This window comes from Erithacus rubecula, assembly GCF_903797595.1.
Source record: "Erithacus rubecula genome assembly, chromosome: 2".
NCBI classification, from domain to species: Eukaryota; Metazoa; Chordata; class Aves; order Passeriformes; family Muscicapidae; genus Erithacus; species Erithacus rubecula.
In genome coordinates, this window is record NC_136685.1 from 7,271,273 (window position 1) to 7,287,661 (window position 16,389).

General features: G+C 41.3%; 1 protein-coding gene across 5 annotated transcripts in view; it reads right to left on the reverse strand.

The window, feature by feature from the left end:
• Positions 1-16,389, reverse strand: part of KLHL29 (kelch like family member 29) — a 385,829-nt gene that overhangs the window by 317,734 nt on the left and 51,706 nt on the right. For 2 of the 5 annotated variants that reach the window (XM_079298039.1, XM_079298043.1), the window contains exon 2: positions 2,080-2,186. The exons of 1 other annotated variant lie outside the window; for it this stretch is intronic. The gene's annotated coding sequence lies outside the window, so the exon portion shown is untranslated. Of the gene's footprint in view, positions 1-2,079; positions 2,187-3,758; positions 3,782-3,913; positions 3,924-16,389 lie in introns of those variants that run through there. 2 more of the 5 variants (XM_079298041.1, XM_079298040.1) reach the window with 2 other exon arrangements.

Below are 16,389 nucleotides of genomic sequence, written 5' to 3' on the forward strand. Positions count from 1 at the left end.
CTGATCATCATGTCAAGCTAAGGCTGAGACTGTATTCCTGAGTGTTTCTTCTCCATCTCCCACCATACATGCTCTATTAAATTACAGGAAAAGCACACACATTATTCATTGTGAGGGCCACCAAAAAAAGAAAAAGAGCAGAGCATTTGATACAACCACCACTACAATTACAGTTGTTGGCATCTGCAATTTGTAGCATTACACACACACATGCAGGGAAAAACATAAAAAAGAATATAAAATAAGTCTTGTTCATAATTCGAGTTTCATACATGTATTATTATTATATACACTATTTATGGCTATGTACTGGCAGTACAGAAAAAAAGGATTAAATACACTCTCATGCACTCTTGTACACACCCAAGCATACACACAATTTCCTGATCTATTGTGAATACACTAATGACAGGAATTGAAAAAGAATTTAAATTATCAAAGCTACACAGAAAGCTTCAAGCTAGCTGCTCATGGAAATAAACCAATTTCCAAGAGTGTTTCACTATTTCCAAAGTGTAGCTCATGCACATTTATGGAGGAGGCTGCCAGAAACATGATGAAGGTGCACTGGGGACACTGAGGGGCTCAATGAGGAATCCTGTAAAGAAAGAGCAAATGCTGGAAGTAAGGAATGCATGAGAGTGTATGAGAAAGATTCAACAGACTGAAAAGATGAAAAATAAAATAATATGGGACTTGGTGGTCTTGACAGACAATCTGAGCCAGCAACATGCCCTTGAAACAAACCCAAATGTGTCCACTCTGAGCTGTGCTGGGGAGAGCACAGCCAGCAGGTCCAGGAAGAAATCCTCCCTGTTCTGCAGGATTTGTGAGCCCTCCAGAACAAGAAGGCTTTGACAGACTGGAGAAAGTCCAGTGGAGGCTAGAACAGAGGTCTCCACCAGATCTCACTGTGTTTTCTGATTCCCCAAAAGGAAGGTGCAAAGAGAACAGAGTGATCCTATTCCTGAAAGGGCAGCAATATGACAAGAACAAGGAAGCTGCAACAATGATAATTCAGGTTATAAATGAAGAAAAAATCCTTCATGAGGTGGTGAAATATGATAACAGGGGTCTAACAAAGTTCTGGAGTTTGCATTCTTGGAGGTACTCAAAACCCAATTTTAAATGGTCCCCAGCAACCTGCTTTAAAAGAGACCTTGCTCTGAGCAGGAGGGTGGACTAGACAACTGCACAGGTGTTTTCCAGCCTGAATTATCCCAAAAAATTACATATCTGGATGGAAGAAGCCAGAAAGCTGGTCAAAGGAGGCCAAGAAGACAAGAAACAGCATAAAGGCACAGGATGAGCTCCATAATGCAAAAAACAGAGAGAAATGTAAAAAGAAGTTAGAAAACAGAACAAGGAAGAAAAATAACAGGTGAAATCAAGACTGAGGAAGAGGCAAAAAAAAAAAAAAAAAAGAAAAAGAAAAATCAAATCTTTCTTCACAAAATTGAACTTTCCTCCCATAGGCAGGAGGTGAAAAATTCCTCAAGAGTCATGCAACAGTAAAGTCAAGTATTTAAGTTTCTACTGTGATGTGCACAGTAGATTTGGATAAGAAAGGGAATCAGCTCTTCCTTTTCCCTCCCCATGCCCTCAAGAAACCAACTAACCTTTAGTCTCCCTTTTTCAAATATTTGAACTCAATCTTGCAAATTTCACAGATATTTTAACTATGTACATTATGAAGAATGTTTCATTTGTAATATAAAAATACATGCACTTTTATCAGCTTAAAACTCAAAGTTCACCACACTCAAATAAGCCTCTTACAGCTTTTTACAGTTTTATAAGATATAGCCCCATGAGTCTAGGCCTATATACACAAAAAACTTTGCTTCCTCTTGGAGTTACATCTCCAAATTCAAATACTCCTGATCAGGGTTACACCACTAGCCTTTATCATATTACAATATTTTTCTATTATAACACAGATGCTCAGTTGCACATGCTGCAATAGGGACTTGCTGCAGCCACTGAAAGAGAAAGCAATGCCCAAACTGTGTTTGAGTAAACAAGGAGGAGACCATGAAAGAAAAAAACACCAAAAAAAAGAGAAATCTGCACACTTACCCTTCGATATCCACAATCTGTGTCAAAATCAGCCTCAGGTGTAACAGTCAGTAAACAGGACAGCAAACCCTTGCATTTAGCAGAAGATTTCTGGGAAGCCAGATTACCTAGAAAGAGTTGGAAAGAGTTACTTTAATATACAAAGTCACCTATGTGTAATAGGAATAGGTTTCAAATGAATCACAGCACCAGAATAAAATAAAGAAAACAAATAGGAAAAAGCTGCTCAATGGGAGACCACCATGATCAGCACAGAGAACTTAAACCCCAGAAGGCGACAGGAATTTGTTACAAAGCACTGAGTTAGATGCTGATAGGCACTCAGGGTTTAGCAAAGAACATCTAATACCCAAGATAACATGGTGTTAACCCTCTAATCAAGGATGTGGAGGAGACCAGAAAGAGCACGATATTTTGCTTAATTAGTTGCTATCAAAGAGAGGATGAGCTCAAGCACTTGCAAAAACAAGACAGTGTAAGACTATTTAAAAGTTTAATAGTGTTCTAGAGTCTTTGGTAACATAGAGTTTGCCCATGAAATCAAAATAACCCCTGGAGATAAATTTAAAGGAATATATCTCATTTTAATGCACAGAGTAAAATGACTATTCATTAAAGCAAAGCAGTTTTATCCCTACATTCTCCATCTCAGATGCAATACATATTAAAGTAATCTTTATGACAGGAAGTGGCATGTAATCCTGCAAGAATGAACTGCTGTCGTTATCTGCAAATCAATACACTTTTTTTTTTAAGTGGATATAACTGTGCCTATTGATTTCACGTTTTTAGCACCAGAGTTTCAGTTTCTACCAAGAAGATTCTGACAATGACAAGATTGCTGCATACATGTAATTGAGTTGATACAATCTGTATCTGAAGTCTACAGCACACTTCCCTCTGCAATGCAATCAGGGCTTCTGTCCCATTGCCTCAGCTTAAGCCTTTTTTCATTTTATATAAACTTTATTTTTGTGTATTTATAATAATTTTGAACTGGCAGAGCAACACTTCACAATTCCAACCTACTAGCTATGGAAAGTTAAGCACACAAAACAAAAGCCCTTGGAAGTTAACTCCCTACCCTGCCAGGATATTATTTCAGACTATTTGCATGACTTTTGCTATGTTTAAATAGCCTGACCAAATAATTTCCCTTGTGAAAGCCTGAAACTGGTTCAGTGCTGAATATTTACAGCCCAAAGAGGTGTGGTGAAAGTGAGGGTGGTAAGAAAAACTGAACGACTTATCCAAGGTCACTTTGTGGATCAGTCAGGCAATGAGCTCCATTAAGAGTTTAATAAAATTGCTCAATTCCTACTATATTTCTGCAAATGAAGCATATAGCAACTATGGCTTGACTAGCTGACCAAATGGCTCATGGCAATGAATGATCTGTAATGAGAGCTGGCTGAGAGGCACAAGGCACCATCAGCCTGAGAAACAAGGGAAAAAAGAAAAAAGATCAAACCACCAAAAAAAAGTTTAAAAGGATGAGATTAGGGCCAGATGAATGACATCCCAAATCAGGTTAGGAAAGCTGAAGTGCTGATAGAACTAAATCTGGCCAAGGACATCAAGGGCACTTGTGGTTACAAATGCTTTTATAGGCACTTTTGTGACAACAGGGAAGACAAGAAAACATTGGCCCTCTGCAGAAGGAAATGGGAAACCCAAACTTGGGACATGGAGAACATTCAGACACTCCACGACTTTTTTGCCTTGGTCTTCAGTCACAGGTGCTCCACCCACACTGCCCAAGCCCAGGCAGGGACTGGGGAAATGGAGAATCACCCACTATGGGAGAAGATCAGAGTCAAGACTATCTACAGACCTGGAGGTGTTCAAGGTCACCTTTGGGCTGGAAAGAACTTTAAAGGTCACTTTAAAGCCCCCTGCCATGGGCAGGGCTCCTTCCACTAGACAGCTTGTTTAACCAACATCCAACCCAAACCATTCTATGATTCAATAAAACAGAACGTTTCATGGAACACAGAATGTTTACATGCAGAAAAAACTCCATGCTGTCTAACCATTAGCCAGCTGCACGTCAGTTTCTTGAAAACACAAGATGATAGAAGGGGAAGCACATAAGAGGCTGGGGCAAGTGTGAAAATGCAAACATCTTGTCCACATTATACCTCATCATTACAGCTGACTCTATCAAACACAGCTCTGTGCTCTTCCTGAGCCCATCTTCTTTACAGGTCAAGATTCATTTTGGAGCTGAAGTCTTTCTAATAGCTGGTCTACTTATTTACCTAACACTTGTTGAATACATTGTTGCGACTTTTTAATTGAATATTTCTGATTTTCACAAGATGACTAAGGAATGGACTACCTAAAACCACTGAAACAAAAAGGCAGCCTTTCCTTTGTTTTGCTTTTAGTTTGTTGAAAAGAGCAGAGAACTGTTTTCATGAGGCAGTTTATGGAAAAAGGGGAGATTACTCAAGGGAGTAATTTCTGTTTTGCATAGTGACTCATCATATCATAGTTACCCCATCATCTCCAAGGGCAACACTAGGCCAGAGCTACTCTGAAATTTCTCCTTAGGGAACCATACACTCCTCAAAGCTACCTCAGGACTCTTGTTCCAGAACTTTATAGAACAGGAAAAAAACATTTGAGACTAATAAAAATAAAATAAGATAGGGAAGCAGCCTGAGAAGCCAATGACAGCTTTACATGAAGGAAATCTCTCTCACCTCAATAATGAAAGGTGTGAGGAATATTTACAAAGCACATTGCAGGCTCTACACAGCAGTGTGGTATAGAAAGGGAAAGCAGAACTACCAGCTGGATATGGGACATCTGAAGAAAGAAGAAACAAAGAAACAAGAAAAGCAATTACTTCTCACCATGAAAATGGTACACAAAGATGGGCCAAAGTTCAAAACCTGTTTGCTTACTCTTGGACACACAGGTCCAGAGAAGTATAAAAAACTACTAGGGGAAATATGAAGACAGACTTAATGGTCTTTACCATACTGCAATTTACATGACTTACTAGCATTTGGGTGAGTTTTATTTCCTCTGCTTTAGGAAATCTTGGCTGCTTATAAGAAAGGATTTTAAGCTTACCAAAACTTCCCTACACTTACCATTGTGGGGAACAACACCTGCCAGGCAGTTCTGAACCACTGAAATAAAATATTGAAACTGGAAAAGGCAGAGACACAGCAAAGAGCTTTTAACAGCAAACCAAGGCTGTCTCATCACAATGTACTACCCTGCACAGAGGTGAAACCTGCATTCCCTGTATTAACTCTCATGAAGTTGAAGGAGCCTTACAGGAGCCTACAGCAGCAGCCTTATCTTCCTTTTGGGACAGGTTAAGGATTCTGTCCTGTGCCTGTGCTTCCAAGTTAGTGACTTGAAGCACTTGACCTAAAGCTATCTACTTTAGACAATGCATCTCTTCCTTCCTGAAGGAGAGAACTCTTTCTTCAGGTTAAATCAGCTGCAGACCACAGTATGAAAATTCAGTGTCAGCTCACCTCTCATCAACATGAGTATCTTCATGAAGGGATGGAATAATGAGAAGTGCCTTTGGCATGAAAGACCCTGTCAGTGAGAAGCAGCTCTGGATCTTTTGGAGAGGAGCTGTTTCAGCTGGACTCCCCTCTACAGCTCTGGGCTGGCCAAAGAAGAGCTCAGCTGCACCAGCAAACAGTGAGATATGGTGACAGCACAAGCAGCTAGCAGAAAGCTCAGCTTTAAGTAGTAAATCAGAAAAGAAGCTTCCAAAAGGCAAGAGAGGATGAGGGAGACAATGATTTCACACAATGTCAAGCCAAAACCACAATTTTCTTATGCAGCAATGCACTGTTCAGAGCTTCTCTGTCACAGGCAAAGTATCCAAAAGCCATACAGCAAATCTGAAGAAAGGCAAGAAGCAGGCAGCAACACTTGGCAACTCAGTACTGCAATGAGGGACTGATTGTTCCAGAGCCTCCCTGAATAAGAGATCACTGAACAGCAGAGCTGCACAACATGGATGTCAGAGAGGATGCAATGCTCCATGTTGTGCCTTCCCACCTCTCACCTGTGGCTGAAAAAGGTATTTGGACACAAAGAAGGATGAAGCCAAGGATGCAGACATGGTTATTGTAGGTTAATTATCCAGAAAAAGTTTAACACAAAAATATTCTATGAAAGCCTGCCTGTGCAGACAAGCTATAAATCAACTCTGAAGCACAAAGTGCTTTTAAAATGCCCTTTACAAGATGCTCTGCCCTGCAAACAACCTCTCCTAAGTCAGGCAGCACAGCCTGGGGCAGGGGCTGAAGAATAGGAATGAAACAGCAGACATGGAACACCTTCTCTTTGCAAATAAACAAGGTAAAGGAAAGCAAATCAGAGGGGTGGGGGGAGAACTGACTCCAACAAAGTATGAACACTTCCTAGGAGGCTGAGAGGGAGCTCTACAGGAGCAGAAGGGTGCTGTAGGCAGTGTATCTGCCAAACCAGACCAGCCACTGAGAAAAGCTGAGCTCACCATGGCTGGGAAGGTGTATGGGCAGGGGAGGTGAGTACAGACAGACAGACACCCAAAGGTGTCAGTGCTGCCAGGCTGGACACCTGTGTGCTGCCATCTTTACCTGTTATCTCCAGCATGTTTACCATGAAAAGCCCTATAATTAATGCCTGGTGTGACCTGTTGTCCTACTGTTGCCAGAAGCCAAGCAAGTGGTCTGAGAAGGGAGTAGTTACAGATCCCACAAGAAGCTGCACAGGCTCTGAAGTTTGGCAGTGCTGCAGCCAAGATAAAAAAAAAAAAAATACAGAGCTGGAAATGAAGGATGCATCCATTTTCACAGCCCCACCTGACTTTATAGAAAGGAGTGACTGCTCTGCACCACTGTTGATGCATGTAGATGTCTGCAGAATACTATTGTTATGTTTACCCTAATATATTATTTATTACAGAATTTACAGCTCTCTTTTTTCCCCTCGACAACCAGCCAACTACTAATTTGCAAGCTAAAATGCTGTGAGGTCTGCAGATCCCAGGGCATTTGCAAGCCATAAGGATTCTGAAAAGCTTGGGAAAAGCCTGGCAATGTTGTCAGTCCTCACTAAGGTTCAAAGAAATTAAGCCACAGCCATCTAAACTAAGGAACTACCTGAGAAAAAATGACTAGAGAAGAATGTGTGCATACACATATTGTTCAAATATTTATATAAAACTTTTTAGCTGCAACAAATGAGAGCATCACTGCACCATCAGCTCTGGGTTTGAAATGATAAATGCTAGATACCTAAGGGTACTTGGCATGTTTTATGAACAGCTCTTCATCAAAGATTTAGACACACAGTAGACCCTGAGGTCACTCTGTCAGCAGCTCAAGTCCCCTAAACTCAAATGCTGGCCTGTGTTTCAAAGGGTTAATAAGTGGAAAGGAAAGGGGAGAAGAATATTCACTCAGTATTCCCCCTGTTCCATTACACTGGCAAATTCACTCCTCCTGTGACATCACATAATTTTTGAGAAAACATTTCTGGTTTAGAACTGGCTGTTGAGTTTGTATCCCTGCCTGGATAATCACTTCTTTAAAAGGAAGTATACATCAATAATATTCATGGGGAGCTTCATAAGAGCTTGGCAAACAGTTCTGACAAAACAAAAACCTCAAACATAAGGATTACTCATAAAATGCTACATCAACAACTCTTTTGACAGACATCTGGATTATGCTGCTCTTTAAAGGGGAAAAACAAAGATGTCACTTTGGAGTTTAAATGGAAACAGTGAAATATGCCATTAAAAATACCACATCATAAACAAAACTATTTTTGCAAACTCAAACGCAATGAGCAATTATGACAAAGTTTGCCAAGATAATTTACAGAAGCTTTTTTATTTTAAAAATGCTTTCAAAACATTAAGAGATGGACAGATATTACAGGTTAGTAAGGAGTTTACAGACCTAGATCAGCTAGCCAGCATTAACAGCCTGTCAAGTCCCATCTTTTTCTTTAAATGGCCTTTAGTTGATGCTGTAAATAAAGTTAAAGCATATACACCAAACCAACTGAACAAAGTTCCAGAAAGAAATGCAGACAGACACTAGGAGCATGTAATTCACTATTTTCCCCCCAAACCACATTAAACATAGAATTGCTTTATCCAGATGACATTTAAGTCCTGTGATACACTGTAGTTAAGCTCAAAATGACATCACTATTAGGATGCAACTAAAAACTTCTAACTCATTCCCAGTTTATTTACCTTTTAATTCCCCTTAAAAGCTCAAGAAAAGCTGTTGATATGTCTGGACTTCAAAAATTATATATAAAATATTCCCATGCAAAAATAAAGCACTGAAAAGAATGTTTATTCAAAATTGCAGAGCTCTAATGGATCATCAATGTTGAGTTAAAAATTCTTTGAAGATGAGTGCATTCACCCTAGGGAAAAAGTAGATTGCCTTAAAGTAGTCAACTTCAGAATTCACTGAAGCCCACTGGATTTGCTGGAGATTGGATGAAGGTCACAGTATCAGACTTGCCTGTGTAAAAGTGACCTTAAAAACCATCTTGCCACACCCTCTGCCACAGGAAGGGACACCTTCCACTGTCCCAGGTTGCTCAGAGCCCCATCCAACCTGGCCTTGGACACTTCCAGGGATGGGGCAGCCACAGCTGCTCTGGGCAATCTGTGCCAGGGGCTCACCACCCCCACAGTAAAAAATTCCTAACACTTAATCCAAACCTGCTCTTCCAGCTTAAAACCATCCCCCCTTGTCCTATCACTGCATGCTCCTGTAGGAAATTCCTCTCCACCTTTCTGCTGCTTTCCAGTACCTAAAGGGGACCTACAAGGTCTCCCTGGAGCCTTCTCTTCTCCAGGCTAAACAACCCCAATTCTCTCAGTTTTTCTTCATAGGAAAGATGCTCCAGCCCTCTAATCATCCTCATGGTCATAAGAAGATCCTTGGTGACTCTGCAAGTGCCATTGTTGGGTCCTGTCCAGCCTCTCATCCACAGGCACTCCCAGCTCCTTGTCCCCAAGGCTGCTCTCAATCCATTCACTGCTCAGCTTGTGTTTGTGCTGGGGATTGCCCTGATCCAGGTGCAGGATCTTGTGCCTGGCCTTCACATGGTTCACATGTGCTCAGCTCTCCAGCCTGTCCTGGCCCCTGAGGATGGCATCCCCTCCCTGCAGCTGTCACCTGCACCACAGCTCAGTGCCACCAGCAAACCTGCTCAGGGTGCTCAGTCCCACTGTCCATGTCACCAACAAAGACATCAAACAGCACCAGTCCCAAAACTGAGCCCTGAGGAATGCAGCTCATCACTGCTCTCCATTTGGACACTGATGCACTGACCCCAACTCTGAGTGCAACCACCCAGCTGATTTTTTAGCCATCAAGTGGTCCAGCCATCAAAGCCATGTCTCCACAGTTTAGAGGAAAAAACGTCACATGGAACAGCATCAAATGCTTTGCACAAGCCCAGGTAGATTGCATCAGTTGTGCTTCCCTTATCCACCAAAGCTCTTAACCCCATCACAGAAGGTCACCAGATTTGTCAGGCATGACTTGCCCCCAGTGAAGTCATGCTGGCTGTCACCAGGCATCTCGTGATTTTCCATGTGCCTTAGCATAGTTTCCAGGAGAATGTGCTCCGTGACCTTGCCAGGCACTGAGATAAGACTGACTGCTTTATAGCTCCCCATGTCTTCCTTTTTCAATGGGAGATATGTTTCCTTCTTTCCAGTCAGTGGGACCTTCATGATACTCAGATAACTTATCAAACATGATGGACAGTGGTTTAGTGATGCCATCCACCAGTTCCCTAAGAACCCACAGACACATTTCATCAGGTCCCATGGATTTGTGCCACTGCAGCTTCCTTAGATGTTCTCAAACTCATCTCCTACAGCAGGTAGTTCTTAATTTTCCCAATCCCTCTCTTTGCCTTCTGCAACTCAGGCAGTGGGGTTGGAACACCTGTCAGTGAAGACAAAAGCAAAAAAATCACCTATCCCTCCCTTTAATCCTGTCCCTTAAATTCAGTCAGCTTCTCATCAATCCCCAGGCAGAACTCCATGCACTCCTCCTGACCCCTAACACTTCTTCCTCATTTCCACCTCCTGCACCTCCTGAAGAGCCTACATCCTTCTATTCCAACACTGCAGTCACAGGAACCATCCTGGCATGTCTCCACAAGGCCAGTAAGATCACAGCCCTGCAGGCATGACCATATCTAACTCCTCCTGTTTATCCCCCACACCACACCTGCACAGTGACATTACCCTGGGCACCTGAGAAAGCTGGCTTGGGTTCAGCTGCTCACCTGCAGACCTGCAATTCCCTCTCCAGGCTCTGCCATCAAACTGATAATAGTGGGATGGATTGAGGTTCCCTTCCACTGGCAACTTTAGTTTAAAGTCCTTTAAACTTTTATTTTAAAGGTAGCAGGCAAGGAACTACATTTGTTGAATCGCCTTTTATTTCTTTGTTGAAGCAAAGACCAGCAAAGATACCTTCTTCTGAAACAGTTTGAAGGCACTGAGATTAAAAGACTGAAAGTTTTAGGACAGCTTGACTAACATATTTTCTCAATGTCAGTGTTTCACTGAAGCAGCTGGAGAGACTCACATTCAAAGCACTGAAACATTTGAGACTGAGAAGACCTCAACTTTTTTGACACCATGAACTGACTTTCTGCAGTTCAATATCTTTTCCAGATATTTGTCAAAAGTCAATAGAAGCAGAACAAAACTTGTTGGTTTGCCATTTCCTGATAGTTTTAATACAAAGCCCTACTCTTCTAGCAAGGCTCTCAGAGACTGCTGGGGAGTCAGGTAGCATCACCAGCTGAGGGTGATGTAAGAGCAGGCAGATCCTGCCTTTTGTAATGTGGGAGAAATGCTATTGGGCAGCTGCAGAGCAGCAGGATGGGATCAGGCTGCTGCTGCAAAAAAAGTCAGGATGGTGGCAAAGTAAGTGTTTGGCTCTTCAGAGTCTTTGTGTCCCTCCTTGTCTTGGCATTGTGCAAGGCTTCAGACAAGAAACCAAGCAGGAACTGCACTTGGTTCATGATGTACCAGAGACTTGAGGGATGATGACAGCTCATTCTGTTGGGTCTGATGCTACAAAAAGGAAAGGGAGAGCACAGTACCATAGCTTGGAAACAACAGCCTGTGCTCAAAAGGGCAAAAGCAACCATTTCTATTACAATCTGAACTATCTCTGCCATATGCCAGGGAAATGCAACAGCCCTATGCAAATAAGGCTCTGAGAGCCTGATCAGAGCAGGGAAAACCATATTCTCTTCACAGGGACCAACACACCTTTTACAAACTGCATAATCACAGCAGTCATTTTTTCACCTCAGTCTGATTCTCCTGCACATTACAAGGCACATGACTTTAATTTGTTGCTTGTTTCAGGAAGAAAACAAACCCAAACTGTCACAGTTACCAAAGTTCTAGTGATGCCTTCTGGATACTGGCAAAAGATTTTAGTGATTAATTATTCTGGCTGTCAAAACCTATTTGGGTATTTTTTTCATTATTTATTTTGAATTTTCTTGGCTTTCATTTCTAGACAACAAATCTTGCTATATTTTTGTTAAACAAACTGAAGACTCTTTCTTTAACTTTCCCAAACAGAAAAGCTAATAAATCTTTTTTTTTCTCTTGGATTATGGTAACAAATGTCTGCAAGAAATCCCAGTGACTGTAAAGGTGTGGTTTTTCCACCCTTGGCCACCATCATCACTCTTCTACCCTACATCTAATCTACTCACTATCTCATGCACCTCCTAGAAGTGCAGACAGACCTGTACACAACATTCTGGGAGTGTCTGCAGCACAGTTAGACCAGGTTTAGCACAGCCTGAAGTTCTCCTATGGATCTACACAAAGATTGTTGACACAGGGAACAAGAGCTTTGTCCTACAGGTTCATGTTCCCCTATAGACAACTCGGGGTGGAGCAACAACCCTCTCTCCTCCCCAGTGACTTCAGGAGGAGTCCAGGACAACTGGACTTAGGAGAGGGTAGAATATTGAAAATGGCAGAAGTTGGACAAACTCAGTTGCCAACCCTCACACCTGCAAGATCAAATTATATCTATGTTTCTATACTGTTCCTGTTTGTTAATCAAAATGGTGTCACTAAGTAAAAAGCCTTGTAGAAACCATAAATATCAAACTTGCAATCACATTAAAAACACTTAATAGGTACCAGCTTAGCTTGACAGGATCAATTTTCCAGAAGCACATTATGACTGGCATTAATTATAATTCTCTTACTCAACCCTTTACAAGCTGTCCCGTTTATTACATCCCAATTCACTATCAAAATGACAAGAGTCAAACCCTCACACCACTGAGGCACAGATCTTGGCCACTCTTCCAAAGGAATGAGCCAAACTTCCAAAGCTGACAGCCAGTAGCACAACAGAGGAATGGAGCCCTAAATCCCCTCTCTCCACCTCCCAATGGTAACACTAAAAAAAGACACGTGTCATCCCCAAAGAAACAGCAGAATAAACAGACCAGTTACAAAAGATCCCTTCAGAGAAAAGAAAGAAACAAAGACAGAAGAGGAAGTATGGGAGGAGCACAGGTTACAGTCAATCAACCTTTGGATTCCATGAGAATAATTGGAAAAAGAAGCAATTCCTTCACAGTGAGAATTTGTTCTCCAGATGCATATTGTTGAATTTAGCACATATGACCATCACAGAATTCATTCAATTGTGTGAGGAGATCATGCTGTTAAAATCAAGCTGCTAGATTTAATTTAAGAATTAGGTTATATAAAAACATAGGGTTTAGGCTTTTTACATATGGTGCCAAGAAACTTTTAGCAGTGGGTAGCCTAACCATTAACCTTCCCTAAGGAGAGTCAGCACTACTTGCAGTCATCCAGATGTCACATACAAGATAAGTGGAGAAAAATCATTTTCCTAGAGGATTTGCATTACCCCAGCCATCACATGTTTTTGGTTGCACACTAGGTGGGTGACACAACACTGTTGCCTCCTGCACCTCCCAGCTAGCAAGATCCCTCACTAAGCTTGGACAGCAGCCTCCACACAACTACTCTGAATTGAGACATCACAAGTCATCTTCCATCATTAAATTACTGCCATCCTCCTCGTGCTTTGCCATATCTGTGGACACAAAGTGTAGTGCTTCCCTCAAGGCTCCTGTTTTACAGCTCTGACTAAAACATGTGCAAGTTCAGCAGCTGCACAGGCAGCAGAGAGCTCTGCCTGTGTCTAACAGACCAGCCCTGGCACAGGAAGGAAGGTGCTCATTTTTACAAGTCAGATAGCACCCATGGAGAAGAGTACTGTTATTTGTCTTACAGCCTCAGGCAGTGTCCTACAGCCTGTCATCAAAGGCTTTGAATAAGACTACCACACTCCCATTTATTGACATAGAGAATATGCTGATGACAGAGAATGTTTGATGATCACGCTCCAGCACCAGGGATGCTGCTGTTTACATCCTCATTTTTTAACTCACAGCCTAACAGCAGTCAGGATTAGTAAAAAGGCTTCTCTCCCCAGCTCCAGCTCTCTGGTGATGTACTTCTCAGGTGCAAGCTCTCTCTCTCCTCTGTCACCTTCATCCAAATGCTCCTCACTCACAGGACTGTGTCCTCTCTTACAGTCCACATTTGTCATATGCATAATTCAGAAACTCCCAAAACAATCCCTGCCTTCATGTGACTAGTCCAGACAATTCTCTGGTCCAAGACCACGTCCACAAATGCCACACTAGAAGTACAGACTGTTGAGGAGAAAGTCTATCAAAATTCTTTTTCTGAGCTACAGGGCTTCTGCAATAACTAGGATCAGAAATGTGCAAAATAATGAATTTCCTAACAGTCCATGGATGTTGTCTATTCTCCAAAGAACTTGAAATATTCTGGTCTCTCATGACTCAAACAGGGAAATCCAGTTACCAGTATAGAAGAAAATGCTTCTTAACTCATTTTTAACCAATTCTTCCCTCCTTCACATCAAATCCCACTTTGTGTGTCAATCCATCAGTTACTGACTCCTGAAGACATTACTGCAGTTCTTACAGAAACATGGGCATGACCTCAAACCTAATGGAAAGAAGTCAATTTATCTCTGATATCAAAAGCACAGAAATTAGTTTGATACCAGGCCCTCAACTGAGATGCACTGTGAGCAAGCACCCATCACCTTCAGAGAAAAACACTATTGTTCCAAATTCCAGAAGCCTGACTGAAAAAATGGCCATTTTAATCAAAAATATCAGGGACAGCACAGGATCTTAACCTATAGCTCACTTTATACAGATCTCTGTTTGTATGACTCACCCATTTCTTTGGGCTTGCTCTCCCAAACTGCAGCAGACAGCCCCAGAATTAATCTCTGTGATTGCAAGGGTAAGTTCTTACCAGGAGAACAGCGTGGCCATGGGTTATTAATGAGAGTCCTGATCAAGTGCATATTCAGCTCAAATCAATTGCTAAAAAGTTATCCTCCTATAGGCTATATAAATACATAATATATCTACATTAACCTGGGTGACACTGGAGCAGCCTTTCCAGCAATCTGGACTACTTTATCTCAAAAGTAGACTCTTATACCTCATTTGAGTGAGTGAGCACACATTTTAAATAATGACAAGAGACTCCAATTTTCACATTTTCATAGATGCAGTGTCAAATCTATTTGTAATAGGATCATCTATTATCTGTCAGTACTAAGCAAACTAGGTGAGAAAATAATGGTTAGTAGTATATTATCTGGAATCTTGATGAAAATTAGCAGGAGGTAAGTGAAGTTGTTGAAAACAAAAGTGTTACTTGCTGATTCCTTAATGCAGCCTGACTTGACTTAAGCTATTTCTCCTTCTAATAGGAGATCAGAAGTCATTGTGTGTTTGTTTTTTTGTTTGGTTTTTTTTTTGGGGGGGGGGGTTCAGTAAAAGTTAATTTTCTCTGCCCATTCAATTTTAAACATGGACTATTTCACCCACTGAAGCACTCTCTTTCTTCACACAGTAGATCTGTTTCAAGCAAAACTTAGACCATGTCAGAGAAGAAGAAATGTTGTCACCAACTCAGAGAAGTACTGAAGCTGTGAGTTTCAGCCATTTCATCCCACCTTTATGGCCTCCACATGGTCAGATGCACTACTCTTTATCCAGACTCTCCATAGGTGAACAGGAAAAGCTGGAAGGCTGGAGTATCTCTTTGTTCATTTTCTCATCTCCACCCTACAAAACCTGGGTGAACACAACCCACCTAGACTTACTGCCCTAAGGTTTTCCTTCTTGGAGCAAAAATAATAATAATAGTAATATAAATATGTATATCAGCACGTATTTGTGTGTCTATATGGGGCTCAGCAATATACCAGATTACAGAGCACTGCAGCCCCCAGGGCAGCATCAACCCCTCTGAAACCAGATGAAAGAAATGCTTGGTGCTAAGGACACCCAAAGCTCTCTTGGTCTCTCACCACTTCTTCACTTCCATAATCTGTATTCAAGTGTGAGTTTCAAATCAGTTCTGTGGCAAGGGGAACCAACATTAATTGCTGTCACCTTCTACCACAGCTCAATCTTCAGCTGCTTTCAGGGATGCTGCTAAAAGGAGCACTGGAAAAGCTGCTGGGAGCCAACACAGGCTGAGCAATTGGGATTTGTTCCCTTGATCCACTCAAAGCTCGTGCTGGCCAATGGAAAAAGGGTGAGGAACCCACATCCAGGGAGAGGACAGGTCTCCTGCTAAAGTTACCCACTGGAACAGTGGAAACAGGACCTGAATACACCCACATGGTCTTCAGTTTGCTCACAACATAGTCAAGATGGGGGGAAAACCAAAAGAAAAACTGTAGAGCAAATGGAAACATTCTGCTTTGGAGCTGATATGAAATTTTAATGGAATTTTTTTTTGTCAGGGCCATTAAAATAATCCTTTGAGTTACGCAAAAAATACTTTTTTTTTTTAGTGGCTATAAATTAAACAGTCCACTAAATGGAAATACTGTTACAAGACAGTAAAATGATATTTTTTTCCATTTAAGAATGAATAATGAAATTCATACTAAGTTACACTAAAACAAATATTTCTCAGTTACATGAGATTAAAATGTAATAATTGCAAATTTAATTTAAAAAACAAAGTATTAAAACTTTGGTTTAATATAACGGCTTAAACAAACTACAGTTTAAAGAAATTTTTATTGGATGTGTTAGATAATCTTTAATGTCCCTACCAAACCATTCTATTATTCTATATCAGTGAATTCTCTTCAGATTATGAATAAAAAGATAACAAGTTGAAATTACACATCTAAA